This window comes from Gracilinanus agilis, chromosome X (genome assembly GCF_016433145.1).
Source record: "Gracilinanus agilis isolate LMUSP501 chromosome X, AgileGrace, whole genome shotgun sequence".
Classification (NCBI taxonomy): domain Eukaryota; kingdom Metazoa; phylum Chordata; class Mammalia; order Didelphimorphia; family Didelphidae; genus Gracilinanus; species Gracilinanus agilis.
The window spans coordinates 15,316,050-15,327,026 of NC_058136.1; positions in this window are offsets into that span (position 1 = coordinate 15,316,050).

Consider the following 10,977-nt stretch of genomic DNA (forward strand, 5'->3'; position numbering starts at 1 on the left):
GCCTGCCTCCCCTACTCGCTGCACCCTGTTTTTTTTTAAACTTCCTGGTTTTAAAACAATAACTTTTGTGGAAAGGCTTTTGATTTTGAGAGGCTCAAATCCATCCTCACTCTGCTGAGGTTATAAAAATATTTCTTTCGACTTCTTATATTTGCCCAGAATAAACGTGGATCAAAGAGTCCTAGGCAGCCAGAAAGCCAGGATGAAGGAAAACTTTGTCTCCTGTCTATCCTGTGGCGGCCCCTGAATAATGGATTTTTTTTTCTTGGGCTTGTACAGGGCCTGTGCAGTTTTGATTCTAGAGAAAGGCCTGACTCACTTATCCAATATGCCCACTGGAGGAAATGTGCAGAGGGGGAAAGAAGATATTCACATGTTCAATGTCTCCAAAACTTAGAGAGGTAGTGCTGCAAAAAGGTCACTGGATTTGGGGCCAGCAGACTTGGATTCAAATCCCAGAACTTCTACTCTGGGGTCTTGGGCCTTCTTCACCTCGTGGTCTTCACTTCTCTAAGGGCTTTATTGTTTTCTAGGATATTGTGTGTGTAGAGGGTGCCTTCCTTCCTCGGATCTGACACTGCCTATTGTAGCTCTCACTTTAGACAAGATCATGTAAGTCAGGGCTAGAATGCACCTTGGAGATCATTGTTTTACATTTACTGCCTGAGCCCATCATTTTACAGAGTGGGGAGAACAAGAACTAGTGAGAAGCAAACAGACAAGAAAAGAATCACAAGGGCAGGAGGCTGTCTCTATATTTGAAATACAGATATTAGGAATTTGAATTAAGCCTAGACCTGTGATTTTAATCTCTGATAAGAAAACTCTCTTTGCCAATGTAAGCTGATATGTTGTAACTTACCATCCTGGAGAGCTTCCTTGGCCACAAAGAGGTGAGGTGACTGGATCAGAGTCACACAACTAGTATGTCAGAGGGATAACTTGAATACATGACTTCTCAATTCTAAGGGCATCTCTCTATGCACTAAGCAACAACACTAAGAACAACGCTGGAATTTTAGGTAAGTTAAGGGGAAAAAATGATTTATTGAATAGCATATGATCTAGTTAGAGAGACGAGACTTAGAACAACCTAGTATATTGGAAGAGGCACTTAGACCGGGAGAGTTCATAGACTCCTAGATATAGAGCTAGAAGGGACCTTGGAGTCCAACCCCCTCATTTTAAAGAGGGAGAAACTGTGGCCCAGGGAAGAGAAAGGACTTGCCAACATCACACAGCTAGTGAGTGCCTGAGGTAAAATTTGAATTCCAGACTTCTTGATCCTAAGGCATATCACATGACTTCTCAATGCTCTATCACCCATTTGCTTTTGTTATTTTGGACTAGTCACTTCGGGCCTTTGAGAGTGATTCTTCATTCTAATGGCCTTCCATCAGGGACAGTTTATGGTCCTATATGAATTACTAAAGACTAATTTAAGATGTCTTTAAACAGTCCCTGGCCTGGGGGTTATACATTTCAAGCACTAAAGAAATTCAGCAGAGCTCCCAGATTCAAAGAACTGGGGTATGAAGTCGGGCATGGATTCCTTAGGATTTGGTGTTGGCAGAGAGACTGGAGAAGGCCACTCCAGGTTGGGGCAACAGCCTGAGGGAAGGCATTGAATCAGGACTGAGTCTGGTGGGGACAGGAAAAGGCTGGACTGACTTTCCTAGCCACACATTTTAACATCTGCACATTAAATGGATAGATGAGGTTTATTCTTAATCTCAGATAAGAGGCATCTCAGTGAGGCGAGGCGTGTCTTAAAACATCCTCCACAGCTCATGAGTTGCTCTTAACTGAGAGGAGAGGAGGCAGGCAGATTAAAAAATATCAGGAAACGTTTGGGGAGGGAAGAGGAAGGAAGGTTTTAGCCATCCTTATTCCATTTCTGAGCTTTAAAATATCAGAGCAGTTGGGAAGGTAATCCCTAGTCTCTATTCTTCAGAAGGTAGAAAGCATGAAAAGTAATTTAAAAAATACATAGCTAGAGTTCCATCCCTGGAAATAGCCCCATTTCCAAATAGGCAGGTAGTCATATCTGCTTGCTGAAATGTGGAGAGCCATTTAGGGCCAATGGAACCGACCTTACGTGTCAGATCACTTTGAAGGAAAGCAATCAGCAATGCAGCACAGGACAGAAAGCTGAAAGAGACCTTGACTGGATGTCAGGAAAAAATTTCCTACCAGTTCAAGTTCTATTCCAGAGGAATACATAGATTTACTTGGAACTTAGTAGGTTAAAGGTCTTCAGGCAGTGGCTGGACAGTGACCACTTGTTGGGTGTGTTACAGTAGAGATTGTTTATATGGATGGGTTGGAACAGATGGCCACTGAAGTCCCTGCCAACACTCAGACTCTGTCTGGGACATATCATGCAACAGTTGACTAGGTAAGAAGCTTAGAGATTTAGGATGTCTACTACTTTAGAAACGGGGTTACTTCTGGAGCCATGTTCCACTAAAAAGCTAATGAACAAAGGGAATTACTCTTGACAATAATTTAAGTACCTAATATGTGTGAGGCCTTATGGAGAGGTTGGTTGGTTGGTTTTTTGGGCTGGACCTGTGGTTTCATTGGTATAAAGAAACTTTAGAAGAGAGAATTTCCTTTCTCAATTCAGTTCAGTACCATCACTACAACTTAGAGTGTTGAGAAATTAAATGACTTGACCAGCATCACATAGCCAGTTGTACATGAGAGGTGGGATTGGAACTCAGATCTTCCTGTACCCAAGTCTCTATACACCATACCAGGCTGTCTCTCACCGGGGTAGATACAAAACCAGATGACCTGGTCCTGCCCGCAAAGAGATTATAGCCCAGTGAATTTTCTAAGTAGACTGTCTTAAGATTTGCTCCATTAAAAACTGTGCCTCCAGAGAGAATATGACTAATCAACTCTAGTATTAAGCAAAGCTGGAATGCTAGCCTCCATTTTGCTGTTGTTGTTTTTTTTTTTTTTTTTGGTTTGTGAAAATGGAGGCAAATGAACCAAATTTCCATTTCAGAGTGACAGGGGGGAAAAATAACTTAAATGAGCATAATACCTTGAGACTTTGAAGAGCCTGAGCTGATGGGTAGGAAAAAGCATGTTTTTCCTCTAAGAGGCATCATGGTACAGAGGGAGGCAAGGTATTACAATGGAAAAAATATTAACTGTAAGCTTGGACAAGCCACAGCCTCTTTGGGCTTCAATTCCTTATCTGCCAAATGAGGGGGTTCTACTAGATAGCCTTTAAGAATCCTAGATGTGACCCTAGACAAGTCTCTTCATTCCCCCAGACTTCAATTTCCTCCTCTGTTAAATGAGGGGATTAGACTAGATGAATTCCTCAAGGTCCTTTCTAGCTTGAGAGCTGTGACTCTAAGGCATAATGATAGTGGCAAGGATTCCTAGACTGGAATTAAGGGAACTGGGTTCAGATCCTGGCTCTGAAATTTATTAGCCATGTGGCTATATATATATACCCAGTGTTGGAAATAACAGAAAAGTAAAAACAGGCTTGAACAAGTCAGAAGGTTTGGTGTCAAGTCCTGGCTCTTCTGCAGACTACCTTTATGACCTTGGGCAAGTCCTTTCCTCTCTCTAGGTCTCAGCTTATTTCTCCGGTTGGTGGAAGATGTGAGATCCTTTGTAACCCTACAATTCTTTGACATTCCAGGAATATCACTTCTCTCGTAGTCTCAATCTGCTCTTGTGTAAAAATGAGGCTCATAACCCTTCTTTACCTGTCCCCTGAAGATTTTGTGATAAAAGTACTTTGTAACCTTTAGAATACTCGAGGCAGCTAGGTGGTGCAGTGTATAGAATCCTAGGCTTGGTATCAGGAAGACCCAAGTTCAAAACCAGTCTCAGGTACTTAACCAGCTGTGTGACCCTGGGCAAGTCATCAGGTCACTTGACCCTGTTTGCCTCAGTTTCCTCATCTAGAAAATAAGCTGGGTCTCACAGCTTTGGGCAGTACTGAAAAACGTCTGACCAACAACATCAAGGAGTGAAAGCTACTGTTGTTATGACTGTGCACTCCTCTGGAGGCCCTTCCTCTAAGAAGTGACACGATTTCAGAATCTTCAGTCTCCTTTATTCTTACAACCACTCAGGGAAGGAGACCCAGAAAAAGGCTCAGAGGGCTATGGTTGCCTTTTGACATGGCTGAGAAGTGGTCCCCAAGGGAGGTCAAGCTGCCCAAGACTGGAGTGTTTGCCAGACTGAGTTTGCTCAGTTTGATTGTTCCCAGAGGATACCTGCCCAGTGTGCTGCTGGGGTCAAAAAGGCCAACAAAGTATTGGGCATCACTGGGGAGGCTGCTGGATACAAATCAGCAAACATTATCTTGTACACACAAAACCACGGTGCGTCTGTGCCTGGAACACTGTGTGCAGTTCCGTTCCCTGCAACTGCTCAAGACACTGGAACTAAGAAAGGTCTAGAAAAGGGTAGCCAAAAGGATCTGAAAGACTGGGGCCAGAGGGAGGGAGAGTGGGGAGCCTGTTATTTTAAGAACTGATCAAAAAGATTGGAGTCTGGAAAGGCAAATACTGGGAAGGGATATGATTGAAAGAGAGGCAGCTGTGGCGAGAAAGGGGAGGAAGAACTCGGCCTTACAGTCAGGACACCCTGGCTTTGAGACCCCATTCTGCTACCAGCTAGCCATGCGACTTTGAATAAGTTACTTTACCTCTATGGGCCTCAGTTTTCCCATCTTGTCAATGTAGCCATTGGCCTGCTTGATTCTTAGGGTTCTTCCCTGCTTTGATTTTCTGTATTTGGAGCATAAATCCAGTTCCAAAATTCTAAGTTCTCACTGTCAATGATTTTCCAATTTTTATTTTATTTTTACTCATAGTACAGTATTCTTTTAAGTTGTAAACAAAGAAGGATTCCCGGGTAGCTGGACCTCCAGACCTATCACTGAGGTCTTGGGATTTCATTGCCTTTCCTTTTTTTCTTTCTTTCTTTTTTTCTTAGCAGAGGAAGCAGCTTTGTACTTCTGTGCATAGAGCTGGGACTGTGATCTAATCAATGCCAAACCAAGAAAAAAAAAAGACATTAATTTACAGCTTGGGGGAAAGTGGCTGGAAAATAGGGAGGAATTTTAGGCATACCTTATGAAAACTGAGATATGACTATCCCTTGGCACACCTCTTGTGTTATGAAGTGAGTAAGGCTTCTAGCAGACCATCCAGATCCTATAGACCTACTCCAGCAAACCCCCCAAATTCACAAGAAATCCAGTGACTGTCACAGGAAGTGACCTCTCCCCCCCCCTCAAGAACTTGGTGGTCAATAAGAAAGGGAGCAAGTAGTTTGTCTACCAATGTAGGCAAACAGGTCCACATTCTGTTTCAAGCAAGGGTCTATGTCTGGAGGCACTGAGAAAACTTGCATGGTGACCAGAAAACTTCAGGCTGGGGGCAGCTGCATATCTCAGTGGATTGAGAGCCAGGCCTAGAGATGGGAGGTCCTGGGTTCAAATCTGGCCTCAGACACTTCCTAGCTGTGTGACCCTGGGCAAGTCACTTGACCCCCATTGCCTAGCCTTTACCAATCTTCTGCCTTGGAGCCAATACATAGTATTGACTCCAAGATGGAAGGTAAGGCTTTAAAAAAAAGAAAACTTCAGGCTGAAGACCTTGGGAGACTCAGAGAGTGATAGTGATCAAAGCCAAGTGGCAGCACTCAGAGCCTTTAGAATCTTTACAACTCTGTCCTGAGACTCTAGAGAGGACTCTGAAGATTTGGCATTCTGAACATCCATAATGCCTAATCCCAGTAGGTAAAGGTCAGTGCAAAAACCCAAATGACTTGGGGCAAGACCAAGTAAGGATGAGCACTCCACTCAAAAACACTGAAGAAGGCAGGCCTTGACAATGGTGCAGAGCCTCAAACCTGGAAAGTAGTAGTGGTGATTGGGGGAAGACAACTGGTCTCCTTGGATGGAGGAGGACCTTGTGAGCTTCAAAAGATCCAAAGAACTTTGGACTTCTCATCTTCACATTGATATCCTAGCATCATCTCTAGACAGCAATGGCTGGTGGCACTGCTTTATTTAGAGTTGAGGACAGATTGGATGCTATGAGGGAAAGCAGTTTTAAGGTTTCACAAGGATTCAGTAAAGTTTTACTGAGGACAGTGATGGCGAACCTCTTAGAGACCGAATGCAAGCCCTTCCCCCCCCTCCCTTATCCCAGACATGGGAGGGAGGAAGCACTCCCATTGGGCTGCTGGGCAATGTGGGAAATGTTCTCCGGCATGCATGGAGTGGGGGAAGGGAGCAGCCCTCTCCAGCATGTGTTCCATAGGTTTGCCAACATGGACCTAGGGGGAACATCTTGAAAACTCCTGCAAAACAATTTTTAGGAGCTGTGAATTAGGCAGGTTGGTGCCATAGTGGATAGAGTGTTAGACTAGGAGTCAGGAAGACTTGAGTTCGAATTCTGCCTCAAATATTTCCTAGCTATGTGAGTCTAGCCAAACCACTTAATGTTTCTCAGTCTCAGTTTCCTCATCTACAAAATGAGGATAACACCACCTTTCTCACAGGGTTATTGTGGAGATCAAGAGATAGCATGTGTAAGATGTTTTACATACCTTAAAGTGCTACAGAAACACTAGTCATTATTATTATTATTATTATTTTTTAAAACCCCCATCTTCCATCTTAGAATCAATACTATGTATTGATTCCAAGGCAGAAGAGCAGTAAAGGCTGGGCAATGGGGGGTTAAATGACTTACCCAGGGTCACACAGCTAGGAAGTGTCTGAGGCCAGATTTGAACCCAGGACCTCCTATCTCTAGACCTGGCCCTCAATCCACTGAGCCAACTAGCTGCTGCCCCCCCCCCCACCTACTCTTTTTTAAATAAAACCCTTACCTTCCATCTTGGAATCAATACTGTGTATTGATTCCAAGGTAGAAGAGTGGTAAGGGTAGGCAATGGGGGTTAAGTGACTTGCCCAGGGTCATACAGCTAGGGAATATCTGAGGTCATATTTGAACCCAGGACCTCCCTGTCTCTAGGCCTGGCTCTCAATCCACTGAGCTACCCAGCTGCCCCATTATTATTATTATTGTTGTTATTGTTATTATTACTACTACTACAAGCTGTGTTACCCTTTTGCTACATTTGCTCTCTAAGCTTGAGCCTACTTTCCCCTGAACTCTGTATGTACTAGTGAGAGAGTGTGCCACAGATGTTTGCAGGGGATATTTTGTACTAACTTTTCATACTATACTGCCTGAGTGGTAGATCCAATTGACATGTTGGGGAAAGCACACTAGCTCATGAGCCATGTACTAGAAAGATAACCCCCAACCCTTTAGGACTACTCCTAGAACCTTTAGGTAAGAAAAGCCTCCTTAATTCTGGAGACTCAATTTTCCAGTGAGATTATAAGTTTGGGAAGTGCCTGAGAATTTATATGTGCTCCAAAAGAATCATGGATGTTAGTCAATGCATATTTATTAAACACCTATTATATATCAGGCACTGTGCTATTCAGAGCTACAAAGACAGCAAAAGATAGTCCTTGCTCTCAAGGACCTCACAGTCTAATGAGGGAAACAACATGTAAACAACTAGATACAAACAACACATATATACAGATAAATTGGAGCTAATCAAGAGAAGGAACGCACTAACATTAATGGGGATTTGTAATGGCTTCTTGTAGAAGGCAAAGTTTTAGCTAGAATTTGAAGAAGCTAGGAGGCAGAGATAAGGAGTGAGATAATTCCAGGCATACTGGATTGTCAGTAAAAATGCACAGAGTTGGGAGATAGAGTGTCCTGTTTGAGGAACAGCAAGGAAGTCAGTGTCATTGGATTGAGGACAATGTAGGGGTGAGCAAAGGAAGCATAGGAAACCTGGGAAAGTTATATATATGTCAAACAGAAGATTTTACATTTGATCTTGGAAGTGAGAGGGAGCCAATGAAGTTTATTGAATGGGGCGGGGTGCAAACTGTGTGACACAATCAGACTTACACTTTAGGAAGATTACTTTGACAGCTGAGTGGAACAGAGACTAGGGTAGGGTGAGACTTGAGACAGAAAGACTAACCATCTTGACTTATAAGTCATCTAGTCTAAATCCCCTTATTTTACAGATGGGGAAATAGAGTCAGAGAGAGCTAAGTTACACAAATAGCAAAGCTAGGATAGATAGAAGCGATAATGCTTAGGGTCAGGAAGACCTGTGTTTGAATCCTGCCTCAGATACTGTGTGATCCTGGGCAAGTCACTTCACCTTGTTAGTGAACTTCAGTTTCTCCTCCCTAAGATAGGAATGTATCTCCTCCTTCCCAGGTAGTATTGTAAGGAAAGCACTTAGATAACCTTAAGGCCCTGGAGAAATTGAAGCAGTAAAATTGATCATCTATAACATGAGGAGCAGCTAGATGGGGCTGTAGTGCACAAAGCACGGGATCCGGAGTCAGGAAAACCTGAGTTCAAATGTGGCTTCAGACACTTCCTAGCTGGCAATGTGACCTTGGGCAAGTCAATTCACCCCATTTGTCTCAGTTTCTGTATCTATAAAATGAGCTGGAGAAGGAAATGACAAAACCACTTCAGTATTTTTATCAAGAAAACCCCTAATGGGGTCACAGAGTCAGGCACAACCAAGGAGCAACAACAACCTAATATGAGGAGATTGGACTTAATGATCTCAAAAATCCCATTAGCTAATTCTAAGTCTGTGAACCTATGAAACCAGGTCTTTTGATTCCCAACACATTTTTCCCCCCACTGTGACATCTGCCCTTCATCCCCTTATTGCTAACTCTGGGATAATAGATTTAGTGCTTGAAGGGATATTAGGGGCCATTTAGTCCAACCCCAGTTACTTACTAAGAAACTGATCAAAAGGTTAAGTTCCTTGTATAATGTTGCTCAGGTAGTAGTAGGTGGTAGAGATAGGAACTTGCTGCCTCTGGCTTTAAATCTACCACTCTTGATAAGCCTCTCTGCATCCAGCTAAGTGAGTCCTAACAATACAGGGATGGAGTCCATCTCTAGGACCATATTTGAAGGCCTTCCAACTTGGTTAGACCTGCCAGAGTTTTTAGGCCACTGGTAGAGCCTTTGAGAGCCTAGTGTTACCTCCATACTACAGTGAGGCATTGGAGGACTTGGGGGGAGGTTTTACTAATGCTCACTTTGAATAAATCCTGTTGACTGAGTTATCCTGGGACCCACTAATTCTGGGATTCTGCAAACTGAACTCTAGGCCTATCTGAAAATACAGCTGCTGAGGGCAGGTGCCCAACTCAGGACAATGACTATTTCTCTAAGCTAGTTGGTGATATTCAATAGATAGCTTCTCTCCTTACAATGAGGCTCAGTGTCTCTAGGTAACTTTAAAAAACCCTACTTTCTATCTTAGTAACAACTCTAAGACAGAAGGGCAAGGGCTAGGCAAATAGGATTAAGTGTTTTGCCCAGGGTCACACAGCTAGGAAGTGTCTGAAGTCAGATTTGAACTCAGGTCCTCTTGATTCCAGGTCTAGCTCTCTATCTGCTCTGCTACCCAGCTGCCCCTTTTAGATATCCTGAGGATCTCAAACTCCTCTGGTGGATTTTATTTTTTTTAAATTTTTTTATTTTTTAAAACCCTTACCTTCCATCTTGGAATCAGTACTCTGTATTGGGTCCAAGGCAGAGTGGTAAGCGATAGGCAATGGGGATTAAGTGACTTGCCCAAGGTCACATAGCTAGGAAGTGTCTGAGGACAGACTTGAACCTAGGACCTCCAGTCTCTAGGCCTGGCTCTCAATCCACTGAGCCACCTAACTCCCCCACCCATCCCCCTGCCCCCACAATGGAGTTTAGAAAATGGTTGTGGTGAAAAAAGTGACAATAGATTTTTTAGGCGGCCCACTGCCATTTACCTAGTTATCAGAGGAGAAGATATACACTAAGAACTAATAAATACTGTATAAAATAGTAACATCTCCAAAAATAGGGGCTTTTTTGTTTCATGCTTCTTCTTTCTGTTCTCTCCATTGTCATAATTCCTTCCCACAATGCAAAGGGAATGCTATTCCTAGACAGGGCAATGGAGAAACAGAGAATGAGCCTTATGCCAATTTTTCCAGCTTTTAGACTAATGGCCTCAACTTGGCTTTAATTTGTATCCCAATAGATAGGCCCTTCTTATTCAAGGCATCCTGCAACCAAGGCTTGTTTGATTCACAAGGGAGGGACTCTCCAGTAAAGACCTCTGAGAGGGAGGTTGGAAAGAGCATTTCTACTCATAACCCTCCAGAAACATTGAAGCTACTAAGAAACAATGCTAACTCACATACACAAGGAATTTAAAATTTAACAAGATAGATAAGAAGTAAAGCATACCAACAAAACAAAGTACAACAATACTATGGAACATTCTAGGGGCAATTCATGTGGATAGAGAAATTTGCAAGCATTGGTTAAAAGAACTGGGATGGAGAAGGGAAGGATCACATATATTTCAAGTATGTGATGGACTTAATCCATTCAGTTTGGGGACTTGCCAGCAGCAGAATTGTCCAAACTGGAGGGTGTGAAATCATTTCTCACTTTAGGCCTCTCTTGTCTGGCAGGTCCCAGACTATGTTTTTTTTTTCCTATTTAGCTATCCAGTAGGGCAAAAGAGCTCAGTCAGCAGGCATCTCAATATCTATTCTGTTGCTGCATATGACTCCCCACATCATCCCTTATTACTCTTTTATACTCCATTCTCTGGCCCTCCAATCAGAGGGGAGAAGAGGCTGAGGGAGGTAGGGTCAAAGTCAATCAGCAGCAGTTGATGAGATTAGAGGTAATGAGTTTAACCTGGTAGGAGTATCTTGCTCTTTAGAGTTGGGACACAGCAGCATCCCTGTCAAGTAAACATTTCAACCTTTTGCTTCAAGACCTCTAATGAAGGTTAGGGGTGGGGTGGGGGATATGAACTTTTTCCACTTGGGACAGCTCTTATCATTAG